The sequence below is a fragment of the Choloepus didactylus genome, chromosome 10 (assembly GCF_015220235.1).
Source record: "Choloepus didactylus isolate mChoDid1 chromosome 10, mChoDid1.pri, whole genome shotgun sequence".
NCBI lineage: Eukaryota > Metazoa > Chordata > Mammalia > Pilosa > Megalonychidae > Choloepus > Choloepus didactylus.
Genome location: NC_051316.1, coordinates 54,933,756 through 54,954,163, shown reverse-complemented (window position 1 = coordinate 54,954,163; position 20,408 = coordinate 54,933,756). Strand labels below are relative to the sequence as shown.

Here is a 20,408-nt window from a genome sequence, read left to right as displayed (position 1 = left end):
GTTGTTCAAGAAGATGTTCTCAATCTCATGATGCCAGGTCCAGATTCATCCCTGGGAGTCATATCCTGAGTTGCCAGGGAGATTTACACCCTTGGGAGTCAGGTCCCACATAGGGGGGAGGGCAGTGAGTTCACCCGCCAGGGTGGCTTAGTTAGAGAGAGAGGGCCACATCTGAGCAAAAAAGAGGCACTCAGGGGAGACTCTTAGGCACAATTATAAGCAGGTTTAGCCTCGTGGAGATTTAATTTTTAATAATTTTTTTCTAATGACTAGAGTAATATATATGAAATGCAGATATTTAAAAAAATAAATAAAAGCACAAATTAGAAACAAAACATATATCACTTAACCCGACACTTAAAAGGAACCATTAATAAAATTACTAAAATTGGGCTGTATGTGTTTCTAGGTTTTGTTCTTTATAAATATGTACATATTTTTTACAAGGTGGAAACATAGATATTGTTTTGCTGCTTCTCTAAACTTAGTAATATGGTGGTTAGTGTTTTCTATGACAATAAATATCCTATACTACAGCAATCTTTTTATTGCAGCATTGTATCCCAAAATTGATTTAGTCATAACACCACTAGGGTTACTTAATTTTTCAAAATTTTAGCAATCAAATAATGATAAAATAAGGATATTCTGCACATACCTGATTCTTGCCTCCAATTAATTCCTCACAAAAAGTTCATAAAGTAGAGTCTTTAGCTTAAAGGCAATGGATGTTTTAAGGGTTTTGATAACATATATCTGGATTGCCTAGTAAAAAAGATGTTTGGAATATGAATTGATACATATTTCCTATGACTTTTTTTCTTTTACTTTTGAAATAATTTTAAACTTGTAGAAAAGTTGCAAGAATAGAATGAAGAACTTCTGTATACCCTTTTCCCAGATTCACCAAATTTTAACATTTTGCCACATTTACTTTATTGTTCTCTTTCTCTCTGCAAACGTATACACTTTTACACAAACATACATACACATTTATTATTTGTATTTTTTGAACCATTTGCAAGGGGTTACTTACAGCATCATACTTCTGTGTATATTTCCTAAGAAAAAGGATAATCTCTTATATAACCACCGTAGCATTATCAAATACAGGAAATGTAATGTTGATATAATACTTTGTTCTAACCTACAATATGTATTCCAATTTATTTAATTTTTCTAGTAATGTCCTTTATAATATTTATTTATTTACTTACTTTTATTTACTTCTTGGTACAGGATCCAGTTCAGGATTGCATATTACATTTAGTTGTCTTGTCTTTTAATCTTCCTTTGATTGGGAACACTTCTCTAGTCTTTGTCTTTTATGACGGACATTTTGCAGCATTTAGATCAGTGATTTTATAAACTGCCTCTCAGTTTGGGTTTGTCTGATATCCTTCAACATTTTAAATGCTAAGTCTAGGTCTAAAGAAAAGTGAAGCTGAAATAGCAGTGAACATAAATGTGGCTTTTATCAAGAGACACTCTTGTAGAAAAAACTGTGCTGAGAAAGCATTACCCAACGTGAAAGTAACAAGCAATCACGCAGACTAAGCAATACAGCTGCTAGATAATTAATCTTCTCATACTTTATGTAGCTAATGAAATTAGGTTGACAGAAATGGTTTTGTCAGTGGTGGGGGCAGTCTTTTCAGTGGCGCTAATGAGGCACTCCATGCAGGCAAGGCCATATTTACTGTGTACACATTTATCTCTAGTACCTCACACAATTCATGGTGTGTGGCAGGTGCTCATGAATACCTATTTAATGGGTTAATGAAAGACAAGGAATATTCAGAGTTTGCATCTTTAGTCTCATGGACATCTTATTTTGTTGTTTAGAAAATGGGTAGCTAGAATAAGGAAAAATACAAGATTTTCTGCTTTCTAATATGGAGTCCACAGCTAATCTTTGCTCACTTGACTTGGGGGTGGACCTGATAACTAAGAGCCTCACTAACACTAAATCCTCTTCAAGTCTGACCATGTGAAAAAGCGGCTTCATTCAGACAATATTATGCCTCCTTTAGAGGGAAGGGAGGCATAATGTTGTCTTCTGCTGTCTCAGTAGCAACGGTCTTTGGAAAAACTGATTCCCAAACATGGGAGAACTTGGGATCTAGTTCACATATGGCCTTGAAAAAACTAGTATCAGCTTTCCTTCAGGTAACCAAAAGACAAATGGAGAATCTGTGGCAAATGATCTGGTAAAGATGAAGAGGTGCACATGGAACAGAAGCAAAGTGAGGTGTCAGTGGATATACAGTCTCTTCTGTTATATCCCTAGACAGTTTTTTTAACAGGAATTAGCTCCTGGGCCATTCATATATAGGCCTATGCCAGTATAACAGTGGAAATATTGTTGGTTTAATTCAGAATTTCCTCTGCACCTTAATGTTTGGGAGCAATTAAAGAGAAAGCCTTAGTAATGTAGAAGATGTTCCGGTTCGCTAATGGTGCCATTTGCAAAATACCAGAAATGGAGTGGCTTTTTTTTTTCTTAAATGCAATTTTACTGAGATATATTCACATAACATACAGTCCTCCAAGTGTACAATCATTTGTTCATAGTATCATCATATAGTTGTGCATTCATTACCACAATCAATCTTTGAACATTTTTATTACTTCAAAAACTAAAATTAAAATTAAAATAAAAAAGAACTAAAACATTTCATTCCCTTCCTTCCCCCATTGTTCATTTACTTATTTACTTTTTTTAACAGTCATTCATTGTTTTTTTTCAACTTTATCAAAAAATTAAAAAACAAACAATAAAAATAAAACCTTTCAAACAAAACCAAAACAAAGGGATAAGAAAAAACAAATAAGCTAAAATAACGACATTGCTTCCAACATGTTCCTACCATACCCCAAGAAAATAAACTATAACCAAACAAAGGAATAAGAAAAACAATTAATCTAAAATAACTACATTGCTGCCAACTTGTTCCTACCATACCTCTCAAAACTTAACAAACCGTAGTCATTCCCGAGCATTCTCGTAACATTAAGTTTACCTTCCATAACTTATCTGTTCTTATTCGAATATCATTCCTCCTTCACTATTTCCTGTCTATCACTAAATCCTCTACATTCTACATTATAAACCATTTATTTTACATTTTTCACAGAGTTCACTCTGGTGTTCTTTCTTTCCTTTCAACCTGAAGAACTCAGTTTAGCATTGCTCCTAGGGCTAGCCTACTGGTAACAACCTCCATTAGCTTTTGTTTACCTGGGAATGTCTTAATCTCATCCTCATTTTCTAAGGAGAGTTTTTCCAGTATAGAATTCTTGGTTGGCAATTTTTTTTCTTCCAACACTTTAAATACATCATCCCACTGCCTTCTTGCTTCCATGGTTTCTGATGAGAAAACAGCACTTAATCTTCTTGAAACTCTTTTGTATGTGATATGTTGCTACTCTCTTGCTGCATTCAGATTCTTTCTTTTCCTAGCATTTGACAGCTTGATTATAATATGTCTCAGTGTGGATCTATTTGTGTTTATCCTGATTGGAGTTCATTGATCTTCATGGATGTGTCTTCTGTTAAATTTGTGAAGCTTTCAGCCATTATTTCTTTAAATATTCTTTCTTCCCCTTTCTCTCACTCCTTCTGGCACACTCATAATATGTATATATATTGGGTATACTTCATGGCATCCCACAGGTCTCTAAGGCTCTGCTCACTTCATTCTTTTCCCTTTCTGCTCCTTAGACTGTTTAATTTCAATTGTCCTATCTTCAATTTCACTGATTCTTTTTTCTGCCAGCTTCAATCTTCTGTTGCACTCTTCTAGGGAATTTTTTATTTCAATTAGTGTGGTCTTCAGATCCAGTATTCCTGTTTATGATCTCTATCTCTTTACTAAAATTCTCATTTTGTTTGTATATCACTGTCTTAGTTTCCCAGCTGCAAATACAAATAGCACAAGCTGGTTTGGGCTTATAACAGGAATTTATTGGCTCACAGTTTCAGAGGATAGAAGGCTTGCTTCCTCCTGGTGTCAGTTGCATTCTGACAGGCTGGCAATCCCTGGGTCCCTTAGCTTTCCTAATGCCAACATCCTCTCCTTTCTTTTCTAGGTTCCCATTGAATTCTTATTTCTGGCTCTTCCCCATGGCTTTCTCTCTGTAAAAGGTATCCAGTAACAGATTAAGACACATCCTGATTCAGTTGGCCACACCTTAACTAAATATAATATCTTCAGAAGGTCCTATTTGCAATGGGTTCACAGCCACAGGAATCGGATTAAGATTAAGGACATTTTCCCCCCGAGTATATAACTCAATCTACCATAATCACCTTCCTTATTTCCTTTAGTCCTTTAATCTACCATAATCACCTTCCTTATTTCCTTTAGTCCTTTGTCTGGGTTTTCCTTTAATTCTTTAAGCATAATTAGGACAGTTTTATAAAAGTCTTTGTCTTAGATGTCCAAAGTTTGAGATTCCTCACTGATGGTTTCAGGCATTTTCTCTTATTCCTTTGAATGGACGATCATTTCCTATTTCTTTGTATGCCTTGGAATCTTTTTGTTGCATATTGGACATTTTAATATTTTACTGTGTTAACTCTGAAATTTAGTCACTGAAGTGTGTGTCCCTTAAGGCTGTATCCAGCAAATGTTATGACAGAGATTTCCTTGAATTCTAGGAGATAACAACCAAAAAGAAGAGGAAAAAAGAAAACACTTTCCCCGGTCTTTGCAGATTGGCTCTGTTCAGTGCTCTCCTTCAGAGCTTAGCCAGCCTTACAATGGGCCTAAAGAACAGCTGCAGGCAAAAGCATATGATCCTCTCTGGCCTTTTCTGGGTACATGTCTTGGCCTGGGCATCCACACATAACATTAGGAATTCCCCCATTTACACAGATCCAGATGTCCTTCTTACCCCAAGAAATAGTATTTCCTCTTGGTCCCAGGCACTGTATTGTATGTCTTAAAACTGGTAATCCTTTTCCCAGGCAGCTGCTCTTTGATTGTTTTCTGGCAGCATTTTAGCTGCCCTGTGAGCTGCTTCTAGGTCTAGCACAAGTTCTGGAACTGGCAAGCCAGAGATGAATGTCCTGGTTCAGTCCTTCAGGCTGCCACCAGCTTGATACAGACATACATGTACTCCAATAGGTAGCTTAGGGTTACTCTTCTCCCTGTGGAACCAGAACCTGGGACCTGCACTGGAAGCATGGGCTGACTCCACACTGAGCCAGGGAAGTGGTGGGGAAAGGGCCAGCCAATGACACTATGAGGTTTTCCTACCATTTTTAAGTTGCCTTGTTCTTAATTTGGTGCTTGACTAGTTACAGCAACCCTTTAACTCTCTTCTGGGGCTCTGAGAAGATGGTTCTGCCAGCTTTCATTTGTTTAAAAATTCTGTGCAGGGACAGAACCCTGAAGCATCTCACTCTGACATCTTGTTAAATCAGTTAAATTTAGGTCAAAGTCTGTGAATATAATGAAGCTAAAGGGAATCAGATCAGTGCCCAGAATTTTCATCCTACTCTGTTGTCTTAAGTGGAGGGTGTTAATTCCTGGAGTCAGCAGCTGCTTGTTGGCTTCTAAGAGTGCTTAGATTAAGATCCCTATTTGCTAGCAATCAAGTTGAGGGTGGTGGCAGCAGATGCACTGTAGACAGAGCTGGGAGAGTTAACGGTTCAATCCCCACCTCTGACCTCCCAGGACCTAAGGTGTTCCCTACCCACCCACCCCCACCCAGGTAAGGTTGTTGCTATCCTTAAACTGCCATATGCTCAATATGACCAGTCCCAGCAGAAATCTCTTCACCCTTTTACCAGTTCTCCCCTTGTCTTATACCATATGCTCAGAGCCATTCATAAGTGGCTCAGCAATTTCTTCCTTGTATATGCTGTGTTGTCCTAGAACATCACCCACCTCCTAACACAGGCCACGCTAGAAGCACTCATAGTAATGATCATTATCATCATTATCCTAAATTGCCCAAAACCAGCAAGTTTAGCTGGGCAGCAAAAGAAACACCAGGTTAGATTCTCCCATCCCCTGGCTCTGCTTTACTACTCACAAATTCCACTAGCCCAGTTTCCCAAGGATGGACATGGAAATTAAAAAAAAGAAGAGTGAGAAGGTTTAATTATGTAGTTTATTTCCCAAAGTGAGCCAGATTCAGTGCACCAGACTAGGCGTCCCAGAGTTGTCTTTGCTACTCAACTGTGAAGCTGGCAGTTCAGGCACATTTGCCAGGCTTCCTTGTGCTAGAAAGATTCATGTGCTGAAATCACTAGTTCTTCTTTTGGAGCTCAGTCCTGAATTATAGATTGATTACGAAGTCATCTGTGATAGTTGATCCAGGTGGCTATGCTTCTTACCTGCGCAGCACAGGTCTAATCAGCATGTTGATTCCAGTGACATTCATTCTCAAAGGATTCTTTCCTATGGGCATCCACATGGGTTGCAAACAGGAGGCATGGGTCTTGTTCACTCTGTTGCCATCATGTTCATTCCCACAGAGCCATCCAATTTTCCATAATTTTCCTGCTGCCAGGCACTAAACTATACTGCCAATCCTTGGCTACTGTCATGAAAATGCAATAAGAAATACAACAAGGTACATTTTGGGGGCATTTTTGGGCAAGCACCTCAACATGCAACTCCATTCATTGACCTGAGTTGCCTTTTCCATGCATAGTTTTCCATGCATAGTCTTTTTTTTTGGAGCTGCACAGCTGCAGCAAGCCAGTATACCCCTGTGTAGGGGGCTCCCAAGACCACTTCCAGATTCAACAATTCACTAGCAGGATACACAGAACTCAGCATACAGTCATACTCATGGCTAAAACTTATTACAGCAAAAGGATGAAAGTATCGCAGGATATCTTGTTCTAGTTTGCTAATGCTGCCAGATGCAAAACACCAGAAATCGATTGGCTTTTATAAAAGGGGGTTTATTTGGTTACACAGTTACAGTCTTAAAGCCGTAAAGTGTCCATCAACAAAGAGTACCCTCACTGGAGAAAGGCCATTGGCATCCAGAAAACCTCTCTTAGCTGGCAAGGCACATGGCTGGAGTCTGCTCCAAGTTCTGGTTTCAAAATGGCTTTCTCCCAGGATGTTCCTCTCTAGGCTGCAGTTCCTCAAAAAATGTCACTCTTAGTTGCTCTTGGGGCATTTTTCCTCTCTTAGCTTCTCTGGAGCAAAAGTCTGCTTTCAACAGCCGTCTTCAAAAAGTCTCTCATCTGCAGCTGCTCTTTCAGCTCCTGTGCATTCCTCAAAGGGTCCTTCTTGGCTGTAGCAAGCTCGCTCCTTCTGTCTGAGCTTATATAGTGCTCTAGTGAACTAATTAAAGCCCATGCTGAATGGGTGGGGCCACATCTCCATGGAAATCATCCAATCAGAGTTATCACCTACAGTTGGGTGGGTCGCATTTCCATGGAAACACTCAAATAATTACAATCTAATCAACACTAATATGTCTGCCCACACAAGATTGCATCAAAGATAACGGCATTTTGGGGGGCACAATACATTCAGACTGGTACAGATGGTTACACACAAAGCAAATTTTCAGTCTTATGAAATGCTGTTCTAGTTTGCTAATGCTGCTGGAATGCAAAACCCCAGAAATGGATTGGCTTTTATAAAAGGGGGTTTATTTGGTTACACAGTGACAGTCTTAAGACCATAAAGTGTCCATCAACAAAGGGTACCTACACTGAAGAATGGCCAATGGCATCCAGAAAACCTCTGTTAGCTGGGAAGGCACATGGCTGGAGTCTGCTCTAAGTTCTGGTTTCAAAATGGCTTTTCTCAGAACATTCCTCTCTAGGCTGCAGCTTCTCTCCAGAATGTCACTCTCAGTTGCTCCTGGGGCATTTGTCCTCTCTTAGCTTCTCTGGAGCAAAAGTCTGCTTTCAAAGGCCATCTCCAAAATGTATCTAAACTGCAGTTTCTCAGATCCTATGCATTCTTCAAAGTGCCTCTCTTGACTGCAGCAAGCTTTCTCCTTCTGTCTGAGCTTTTATAGAGCTCCAGTGAATGAATCAAAGCCCACATTAAATGCCTGGGGCCACACCTCCATGGAAATTATCCAATCAGAGTTATCACCTACAGTTGGGTGGGGTGCATCTCCACTGAAACAATGCAATCCAAACGTTCCAACTTAATCAACACTAATATGTCTGCCCCCACAAGATTGCATCAAAGAACATGGCTTTTTCTGGGGGACACAATACATACAAACCAGTACAAATACCATCTCCTGTTTACTGAGGAATCTGATAATGAGGGTGCTGACTCCTTCTCTCTATGATGCTCTCATATACCACCTGATGTTTTCTGTTCTGATAGTGAAGAACAAACCATTCCTTCTGATATAGAAGCATATTTAAATTAAACAGAACTTTTAAAACACTCAAGTACAATTTCCAAATGATAAAAAGTGGAAAGGCCTTACTATAATAACTGGGACAGATGATTCATATCATTCAAGTCTTATATTAGAAGATTATACTGAAGGAGAAGCTAAACAGTTTAAAAAGCAGTGAATATTTTCAAGAAAGCAGAAGAGTCCTCTCAACCTTCTTAGATACAGATAACATGTAATTATCTGGTCCTCTGTGAAAACAGGATGGGGCTGCAGCTGTTACTTTAATCATAGATAAGTCATAAATAATGTAGCAAGGTTGAATACAGTCCTAATCAAATATATGCTTATCAACATAATGCAATGGCTAAATAATCATACAATGAGAAAACTATAAACAAGTTAGAGACAAGTAAGTAGTCTCTTTTCTAATTTTTAGATTTTATGCAAGTAGAAGTATGTTAATTGCTCTTACAGAAGTCATAGCTTAATTAGTAAAAATATTATCAGTGGAGTTTTACAAGCATTCAAGGCTAAGTCTCTAATAATGTTGTGGATACCCTCCTTTGATCGTGAACCAATCGTTTTGCTTCAAGAGTCACTTGTGTTCACAATGCATCATTTAATGTAAAAATAGAATATGACTTAATTAAAAGTACTCTAAATCAAGATGCTATAAATTTTCTGTAACCCATACAAGGTGGAGCTCTCCAATCTCATGTCCAGCTCCATCTGGAGGAGTGGAAGCTCACAGGCTTGGTAATGTATCAATTAATTTTTTACATTGTAAACTTGTTCCTTTCACCTTAAGTTCTCCTTTAGTAAAAATGTGTTAAAGTTGAATTCTTGTCTTGAGTGCTCTCTACTTCAAATTATTGCCTGTCCCTATACTCTTATTTGAGTGGGAGGTTACTTGATGAAGTCCAAACCCTTTGAATCACGACCTGAAAAGGCTCAGTCAGGACTTTTCTAACAGAGATCACAGGTCTGAGGTGTAAAGAGATGAACCCACGACAATTTGCGCCCAATGTGGGGCTCGAGACAAGAATAATTTTGATTTTGTACCTTGGTTGATTTTCCCTAGGAACTTCAGGCACTGTCTAAAGTAATGGCTCAACGTCAAAATTTAGATGTTGCAGGATTACAAGTGTTAATAGGGCTATCAGGAGCTAGGACTCCAGGGCATCAGGATATTCTTACAGTAAGAATGGATGCAGGGCCATAAAGAGTAGGCAGGAGGTTTACTAGAATTCCAATTGATCTTCAGGATGGAAAGGGACAGCCGTTACCACAACCAGCCTACACACCTGCACCTAGACCTGTTGATTTAACTATAGATATCTTACTGAAAGTTTCTTATCACAATTAATGGCCAAACTAGAGGATTGCCATTTTTTAAGTGGAGAATATAGTTGCCAGGGGATGATTTAAGGTGTCATTTCCTACCCATAGCGATGGCTTAATTAGCAATATTAAATAACCAGCAGATACAAGAGGAAGTAGCACTTCTGAGAGAAATAAAATGTAGATTTCAACAATAGCAAGCTATGGGGGCACCTCAGCCACAAAACCCTCCCCTTCAGCCACAGGTTATTATACAACCTCAACCCGGAGCATTAGCCTTGCCTATGAATCATCTTAGAGCTCTTAAAGGAGCTACACCCAATGACTCACAGGCCATAGCCTTATGGCTCGGACAAAATGCACAAGCTATAGAAGATGTAATGCCTACTAACAAAGGACCTATGCAAAGACGGGTTGTTAATCTTTTATTAGCTTCACATGCCACATTGCATGTCACAGATCAAGAAGCACAGGATTGGAATAGCACCATATCTGCTATTTATCAAAGAGCTCATGGAACTCTGGTACTACATCATTTGCCCACTGTGTTGAAGGATATTGCTAATTCTGATGGTGTTATAGGGGCTTTTACTATGGGGATGATGTTCTCTAATGATGTCTATGCCCTAGTTAGTGGCACAGTTCGACCATTGCTTCCAGGGAAAGCAGCAGTAGTTGATGTTCAAGCCCATAGATATACTTGCAGAAGATAATGCTAAAGCAAGTCCTTTTCCTGAAATTGTCACTGAAGTATATCAAACTCTTGGACTTAACGTTCTTGGACAACCTATGCAACATCCACCAGGGTCTCAACAACGTTCAAATCAACAGGGAGGCAACAGAAGAAGACAATAACAAACAGGGACTCAAAATAGAGGCTTCAAATCCTCTCATCCATCCTAAAATCATCTACAATCTCCACAAGCATCCCCTATTCCTAAAAATAGAGGGAACTCTGGAGGTAATAGAGGACAATAGGACCAAGAAGGATCACAAGACCAAAAACAACAACAACCTCAGAATCATGGAGAAGATCCTCCCAGAAAACTGAGATACTATATTCTAAGACCCAATGTAAGTCATCCTCATTGGTTTGATAGACCAGAGGGAAGCTCTCGAAATCCCTATAGACAATGTGAACATCAAAAAAAAAAAAAAAAAAAAAAAAACAACCACCACAAGACCAGTCAAAAGACAGGGGAGCTCAAAGTAATCTACAGCCCCGTAGGTCAGGAGGAAATAACAGGACTGTGCACTTGGTGCAAAAAGTACATTCACCTTCCTCTCATACTTCGTCTCATGATGGAACTTCAGGTCCGGCACAGGGGCAAAATATTTAAAGGATATAATGAATCAATGGCAGAGGTTTCTTGTTTTCCAAAAGAATTTTTTAAAGATGATGATCCAGTAGACTATGAGGAAATACAAACTATTCGTGGTAAGCAAAAAATGCCTATGTACAATTTAACCTTTAAAGTGGATGGACATAAGGTTGTAGGGCAAGTCATCCCCATAGAATTAGATTATGCTTTAATAGCTGCTAAGGTTGTGCCTTGGATTAAACAAATTGTGAAGCAGAACTTACTATTAAATTACCACTTGGGGAATATAAAAATGATATTATTAAGAGTTCTAACCTCTCTAAACATGGGAAGGAACAAAGTTACCTCAAGATTTCATTAACAGTACAGCATTGGAGAAACTAAGGTGGCGGCTAGGTGAGACAGGGAGAAAAAACACCTCCGTGAAAAACACTAGAGAAAACCAGAAAGTGACCCAGAATACCGGTTACAGTGATGTGCCAGCTGGACGAGGTCTCCTAGTTCCAGAGGCGCCGTATACTTGGTGAAACCGGAAGTCTGAACTCTGAAACGAGTGAATAAGCTGGCTGGAAGACTTGCAGCCATGTAGCGGTCTGGGGAAGCCAGGGTTTGCCATTTGGAGACCGACGGGCTCTTTTAAAAAAAAAAAAAAGGGAAAAACCCAGGAGCGGCTGCAGTTGCGATAGTGGGAACCACGCAGTAAAACACAGCAAGAGGGAGCTGGGCCAGCCTCTTGATGTCTGGCCTGGAAGATAACCCGCTGTAGATACCCTTGGGGCCGCGGGAATGGAGGGGAGAGCTGGAAGTGGAAAGAAACCCTGCGGCTAGCAGCTGGCTCCCCGGAGGGCTGGATAAACTCCTGCCCGGGGCCATGCCCACAGCCTAGAGCCCCGCCAGTTGTTCCGGAGTTGGGAAGGAGGAACTGTGCAAGGAGGGGGGGGTTGAGATGCCCCGTTCGGCCATCTTTGCATCAGGCTGAAAGCACCCCTGCATGGCCCAGCGGCCCAGGGCTTCCCTTGAGGGATGACGTGCACTGGTAACGTAGCACAGCATTCCCTCGGCAGAGGTCCTGGAGGATCGTGGCTGGGCGGGGGGACCCGTTCGGAGAACCCAGGGACACTACGCCAAGTCTGGTGGTTGGTGGGACAGTGAGAGAGAGGGTCTGGGGCTGAAATGAAATGAAGGCTTAGACTCTTGCGGCGGCCTTGAATCCCCGGGAACCTGGGGGATTTGAATATTAAAACTGTACTTCCTCCCTGGCCATCCGTACACAGGCCCCACATTCAGGGCGGACGGCTCCAGCAACACACCCAAACTGAGTTCTCCAACTGAACCCCACAAGAATCATTTCCCCACACACTGTGGGGACAAGGTGGAGAACTGACTTGAGGGGTATAGGTGACTCACAGACGCCATCTGCTGGTTAGTTAGAGAAAGTGTACACCACCAAACTGTGTTTCTGAAAAATTAGATTGGTACTTTTTTTTACAACTTGAAAGAACCCTATCAAGCAAAGCAAATGCCAAGAGGCCAAAAACAACAGAAAATCTTAATGCATATGATAAAACCAGATGATATGGAGAATCCAACTCCAAACACACAAATCAAGATACCAGAAGAGACCCAGTACCTGGCAAAATTAATCAGAGAACTAAAATCGAGGAATGAAAACATGGCAAAGGATTTAAAGGACATCAAGAAGACCATAGCCCAGGATATAAGCGACATAAAGAAGACCCTCAAAGAGCATAAAGAAGACATTGCAAGAGTAAATAAAAAAATAGAAGATCTTATAGAAATAAACTGTTGGCCAAATTAAAAAGACTCTGGATATTCACAATACAAGACTAGAGGAAGCTGAACAACATCTCAATGTCCTAGAAGTCCACAGAACAGAAAATGAAAGAACAAAAGAAAGAATGGAGAAAAAAATTGAAAAAATCAAAATGGATCTCAGGGATACGATAGATAAAATAAAACGTCCAAACTAAAGACTCTTTGGGGTCCCAGAAGGGGAAGAGAAGGGTAAAGGTCTAGAAAGAGTATTCAAAGAAATTGTTGGGGAAAACTTCCCAAACCTTCTACACAATATAAAAACACAAAGTATAAATGCCCAGTGAACTCCAAATAGAAAAAATCCAAATAAACCCACTCCGAGACATATTCTGATCAGACTCTCAAATACTGAAGAGAAGGAGCAAGTTCTGAAAGCAGCAAGAGAAAAGCAATTCACCACATACAAAGGAAACAACATAAGACTAAGTTGTGACTACTCAGCGGCCACCATGGAGGCGAGAAGGCAGTGGCATGATATATTTAAAATTCTGAGAGAGAAAAATTTCCAACCAAGAATACTTTATCCAGCAAAACTCTCCTTCAAATTTGAGGGACAGCTTAAATTTTTCACAGACAAACAAATGCTGAGAAACTTTGCCAATAAAAGACCTGCCCTACTTCAGATACTAAAGGGAGCCCTAACAACAGAGAAACAAAGAAAGGAGAAAGAGATATAGAGAATTTTAACAGCCATATATAGTACCCTACATCCCAAATCACCAGGACACTCATTTTTCTCTAGTGATCACGGATCTTTCTCCAGAAGGGACCATAAGCTGGGACATAAAACAAGCCTCAAGAAATTAAAAAAAAAAAAATTGAATATACTCAAAACACATTCTCCAACCACAATGGCATACAAATAGAAGTCAATAATTTTTGCACTGTAACTCCACTATTTACTTCCTACATGATATAAAATACACAAACTCTAATGACCAATCAGTGGTTTTGAACTCAATGTAAAATATGTAATTTTAGACAAATCCTAATTCTCAGAAAACACATTCTGCTGATTCGAGAATAGTGAAAGGTAAATTTGGCCCTAATTTCTCCATTATTAAACAATGGAGAGTTCCCTTAGGGGATCATACTGCTCAATATGCTGAAATAAGTGCCCTAGAATTTGCTGTCAAAGAAGCTATGATGGACAAAGAACCAATTTTAATACAAACAGCATGTATTTAGCTAAAAGCTTTAATGAAGAATTGGATATTTGTAATCCAATGTGTTAATAATAAGAAAAAATCTCTGCAATATATAAGTAAATGGAAAGTTACTGCTAATTAAACAAAATAAGCCCAGTATCCATGCGTACACGAGCCAGGGCACCAGAAACAAGGTACTTTTATTCATACTAAAGATAAAAACTTACCAACCCTGGACAAGGAGCTAGACCAGGTCTTGGACTCAAAGAATCCTAACCTAAGGGGTATCCTGTAAAATATATATATTTTTTGGAAAATGATAATGTTATTATTGAACTATCAGAAGTGTATAGCTGAAGCTAAAAAACATCATGTAGAGAATGTGGTTAGTTCATTAAATGTATTTTTATAACTCAAATAGAAGATCCTACTTTAACTATTAAAGAACTTCCAACCGAAAGGAAAAGAACAAAGAAATATTGCCATTTTACAGCATCTTCATAAAACCTTACTACAAGGCCTTAGTAAAGAAGAATGTAAGTGGAAACTTCAATCTGCTCTATTAACTCTGTATACTTCCAACTAGTAAAAACAGGAACTCAACTCACTTTAATAAAGATACATCAACCTTATACCCATATTAGTCAAGAATGTTCTGAATTATATTATTTAGAACCTAAAGAATGTGAAGAAAGAGATTATCTTATTTGTGAAGAAATTAATCTACATCAACCTTGTGGCAATAAAACTGGGAGTAAATGTCCACTAACTGGAAAAGCAGTTTCATCTCCTTACTTAGAATTAATTCCTTTAAAGAACAGCAGTTATGTAGTTATGTCAGATACCATAGACTGTAATATATCTCCATATCAATCCTCAATTGTCACTGTCAATGATACGGTAACATGTTTTGAAAAAATATTAAAGAAACCTTTGCCTAAAGAGGAAACTGTTGTTTCGGGTAACTTTCAAATACCAAAAATACAACTGAGGTTACCACACCTAGTTGGAATCTAAGCTAAGCTGAAGAAGACTGAAGTCAAGGACACTGATACATGGGCTAGCAATGAAGAGCAGAAAGAAGACACAAAGGCTGACCTTCTCAGACTGGATTTTTTTTTTTTTTTACTTTTTTTTTTTTAATCTTCATTTTATTGAGATATATTCACATACCACGCAGTCATACAAAACAAATCGTACTTTCGATTGTTTACAGTACCATTACATAGTGGTACATTCATCACCCAAATCAATCCCTGACACCTTCATTAGCACACACACAAAAATAACAAGAATAATAATTAGAGTGAAAAAGAGCAATTGAAGTAAAAAAGAGCACTGGGTACCTTTGTCTGTTTGTTTCCTTCCCCTATTTTTCTACTCATCCATCCATAAACTAGACAAAGTGGAGTGTGGTCCTTATGGCTTTCCCAATCCCATTGTCACCCCTCATAAGCTCCATTTTTATACAACTGTCTTCGAGATTCATGGGTTCTCGGTTGTAGTTTGATAGTTTCAGGTATCCACCACCAGCTACCCCAATTCTTTAGAACCTAAAAAGGGTTGTCTAAAGTGTGCATAAGAGTGCCCACCAGAGTGACCTCTCGGCTCGTTTTGGAATCTCTCTGCCACTGAAGCTTATTTCATTTCCTTTCACATCCCCCTTTTGGTCAAGAAGATGTTCTCCGTCCCATGATGCCAGGTCTACATTCCTCCCCGGGAGTCATATTCCACGTTGCCAGGGAGATTCACTCCCCTGGGTGTCTCTCAGACTGGATTTACATGAAGGGGATGCTCCAGAGTGGATCAAGAAACTAGGAGAAGCATTGGAGGACATCTGGCCTGCTGCTGCCTCAGCCGCTAAAACAATAGCCAGTTTTGTGAGTACTGCTACCAAAGGCATCTTTGGTGGAATAACTGATATATCAACATATGTTAAGCTCATAGTCTTCCTAATAATTATTAGTACACTTATAGTATTGATTTTCAGGATTCTAACATGGCTTCTAAATTCTCAGAAAAAAAAAGGAACAGTAAGTGACCATGGAGAAGAACGAGGAAATACTGCCATTTTACAGCATCTTCATAAAACCTTACTACAAGGCCTTAGTAAAAAGAATGTAAGTGGAAACTTCAATCTGCTCTATTAACTCTGAACACTCCCTATACTGTTAGGAATTTAATATATCATTTTGACATTACCTTTATTGTAACTGAGAGTAACAAACTTAGTCTGAAATATATGTGTAAGATATGTGGAGAAGAGTTTCTGGATAGAAAAATATCTATTTTATAATACCAATCCAAATTCTGAGTGCTTCCTTCCAATAAAAATGGGATATACCACCAGGTTACTATTCAAGAGTTAAAGAGACACTTAATAAATTGTCATGATGTACGCTTTGCCTTGCCATCACTCATTCCTTCTAGTAAGAGCTCTAGGAGATACAAGGACACCCAACCAGGTGCAGAGCTTTGCGAGCACAACTGGCACCTGATATTGAGCCCGTATATCCTGGCAACAACTCCATTTCCACCACCAAGCAAGCTACCACATGTGCTGAGCATTCTGATCTGCCAGAACGGACACCTATGCAGCCAGACAGGAGATCCTATACCCATCACCATGGAGGAGATCTTGCAGGACAACAATCTCAAATAGCCTTCAACTCACCGGGACTTGGGGACGTGGTGATGACTTTGACCCCATATGGAACTTGCACTTTTCTTTGCTGTAAAAATGCCACTTGGTGTGGTGGTAAGAATCTAAAATTAATCCTAAACAATGTTTTGGTGTATAATAACTGGTTCTGGAACTTCCCTAAAGAGGGGAACAAAGCAATTATATGGTATTTGGATTTTGATCACCCTGAATTAGATAAACCAGTAACAGAATACTGTATCCTTTAGATTTTAATCCAGGTATAAGAACTCTTCTGGTAGAACATACGGATAAAGTGGTCTCTATTTTGAATAAATGGGCTATTGATCCTAACTGAATACATCCTACCCACAGGTATGGCCAATTTCTGAAAGGGCAAGAATTTCAGAAACAATGTGATTAGTCCTTATGGAATGAAAATAAGAGAACAAGGAGATCCAGATATTAACCAAATTAATGATGGAATGAGTTATATAGAATTAAGAGAGAGAAGTCAGCAGGAGATGGTATCACAGGATAACAGCTCTACTGAGGAATCTGATAATGAGGATGCTGACTCCTTCTTTCTATGCTACTCTCATATAACACATTATGTTTTCTGTTCTGATAGTGAAGAACCAGTTATTTCTTCTAATATAGAAGCATATTTAACAGAACTTTTACCCCAAAACACTCAGGTACAATTTCCAAATGATAAAAAGTGGAAAAGTCTTACTATAATAACTGGGACAGATGATTCATATCCTTCAAGTCCTATATTAGAAGATTATACTGAAGGAGAAGCTAAACAGTTGAAAAAAAGCTGTGAATATTTTCAAGAAAGCAGAAAGGCCCTCTCAACCTTCTTAGATACAGATAACATGTAATCATCTGGTCCTCTGTGAAAACAGGATGGGGCTGCAGCCATTACTTTAATCATAGATAAGTCATAAATAACGTAACAAGACTGAATACAGTCCTAATCAAATGTATGTTTATCAATATGATGTAATGGCTAACCTAATTATAAAATGAGAAAACTATTAACAAGTTAGAGATAAGTAATAGTAGTCTCTTTTCTAATTTTTTTATTTTATGCAAGTAAAAGTATGTTATATTGCTCTTACAGAAATTGTAGCTTAATTAGTAAAAATATTATCAGTAGATGTTCCTATAACTTTGAATTTACTTCAAAATAAAATGTAAAAAAAATATATATTATCAGTAGAGTTTCACAAGCATTCAAGGCTGTCTCTAATAATGTTGTGGATACCCTCCTTTGATCTTGAACCAATTGTGGATCAAGATGTTTCACTTCGTGAGTCACTCGTGTTCACAATGCATCATTTAACATAAAAATAGAATATGACTTAATTAAAGGTACTCTAAATCAAGATGCTACAAATTTTCTGTAACTCAAACAGGGGGGAGCTCTCTGATCTCATGTCTAACTGTGTCTGGAGGAGTGGGGGCTCCCAGGCTTGGTAATGTATCAATTAATTTTTTACATTGTAAACTTGTTCCTTTTACCTTAAGTGCTCCTTTAGTAAAATGTGTTAAAGTTGAATTCTTGTTTTGAGTGCTCTTTACTTTTAAACTATTGTCTGTCCCTATACTCTTAATTGATTGGGAGGTTATTTGATGAAGTCCAAACCCACTGAATCACAACCTGGTAAGGCTCAGCCCTTTTCGAATGGAGATCATAGGTTTGAGGTGTAAAGAGATGAACCCATGGCAAAAACAAAATCAACAAAGGGAAAAGATGCATGGGGTAAGATCTGGAGGAAACCAGGCACAAGTTTCCAAGAGTTCTCTCCCAGTGGAGTCAAACAAGATGTGCTAAATTCCCCCATCAATAAACTGTGTAACATGTTTAAAGTGTTGTCTCCCAGGGAAGCTCATGAGGGCTTCAGTGCCCAAAGCTGAGACTGGGGGCTGTTCAAATAGGCACCCTCTACCTAACACATTCCAAAATTACAAACTCCCAGAAGGAAATAAGGTATATTCAAAATAAACTACATTGGTTGTACAGTTAAGACACATTAAGCCACTCTTTATCAGTTTTGGGAATGGTGGGAATCCATCCTAAATCCCAGTTCCCACACACCTGCAAAGGGCCAATCATGTAAGCAGGCTTTCTAGAGATAAACAGGCTCAGCCCTGCCATGTTAATACTTTTCTGCAAAGTCCACCTTGGCCCTGGGCCAATGTGTCTACCTCAAAATTATTATCAGTAGGACCCCATGCAGAAGGGTGAGAACAACCTGCAGTATTGATCTCACTTATTACCTTTAGGGGTCCTGGGCTTAGCCAGTTAAAACAAATCCCATTAACAATATAGGTCTATCTTAGAAAGCCAAGTGGCTTCATCCTTAGGCTTTTGTATTAATCTTTTTTACCTGAATCAAGGCATCAATCCAGACACAGCACTACTCTGGCCAGATTTCTGAAGCTGACCTGAAAGCCTTCCACGGCTGATGCAGTGTCGTGATAGTACATAAGCACAATCCCAAAGTGCACACGTGGCACCCCTGGAATTTATAATTGTTGGTGCACACCATGTAGGACATACTTAATTTCAGACAGTACAGCTTAACAGGGCCCCCAGTGTGGTCTTCTATGGGGGACCTCCCACCCTAGAGTTTTCAATCTAGTCCAAGTAATTTATTTCAGCCCTTGGTTTCAGAGGGACCACCTGAGGCAGTCAATTGCAAACAGTTTCACTTGTCTATGACATCAGTTCATCAGCTTCCCGAGTATGGATGACGTCTATAAGCTTTCTGAGTAGAAAGTACAAGTGTTGGGACTACCTTCTGCTGTCTTACAGTCAGTTCTGTAAGGTATGAGCATAAGCTCAGCAACCAGTTTGAATTCAAAGTGCTCACAGCACTTCGAAAAGGCAGCACAGGGAGCTTTCCTTTATGGATAGGGAAAGCTTCCAGGAATAGTTCTGAAAAATAGAGATCATTAATATCTTCCTCCTGCTGCTGTACCTTCTCAGGTGCTGGGGGGTTTTAAATTTTCCTCTGTTGCTACAAAATCGGTGTCCCATTCCACAACCATAACAATACTTTTTCAATCATCTACTCTCATAAATGAGCCTTTTACATGAAAGGGCTATAAGATGGACAAAAGCATTTTCATAGAAAACACATTTTTATAAACTTTTACCAGATAGGCCCATTATATTCAGAATTGCTCAAGATGAAGCCTTTAATTAAAAAAAATTTTTATATGGTTTTACATAACCTTCCACCCCTTTATCCTGATTATTATCCAGTGAGCTACCTAGAAAAGATCAATCCTTTTCTGGGGACAGCTGCATTTAATATTTAAAGTATTCACTATCTTGTATGTACCAGGAGAACTGTGAGGGAAAGTCAGGTTATCAACCTGCTGTTGCAAACTGCAACTAATCTGGAAAGCTGAACACAAGTCAATAGCAGTGAGATCGCCTTGGGAGGGGTTTGAGAGACTGATCTGTCAGGAGTGGGTAGTGAGGCCATGCTCTCTAGAACGTGCCCTCCCCCAATCTGCAGCTTTTACAGGAATCATAAGTTAAGAATGCAAACAGTGTCTGCATACATAGAAAGCCAGAAATATAGAGCCAATCAATTTCAGTTGGCCCCATCAGAAACAAGCCTTTTTCTGTGGACACTTGCTGGTGACCCAGATGGTCCAACTAGCATCTGTGATGTTGTCACAATTTAGGGTCCCACAGAGGAGTGTCTTAAATCTGCAACAGTCTACAGAGTCTGAGTTTCATTTGTTGAG

General features: G+C 39.1%; 1 pseudogene; it reads right to left on the bottom strand.

Annotated features, from left to right (window-relative positions):
• LOC119545199 overlaps nt 1-20,408 on the bottom strand; it is a 41,453-nt pseudogene that overhangs the window by 9,098 nt on the left and 11,947 nt on the right.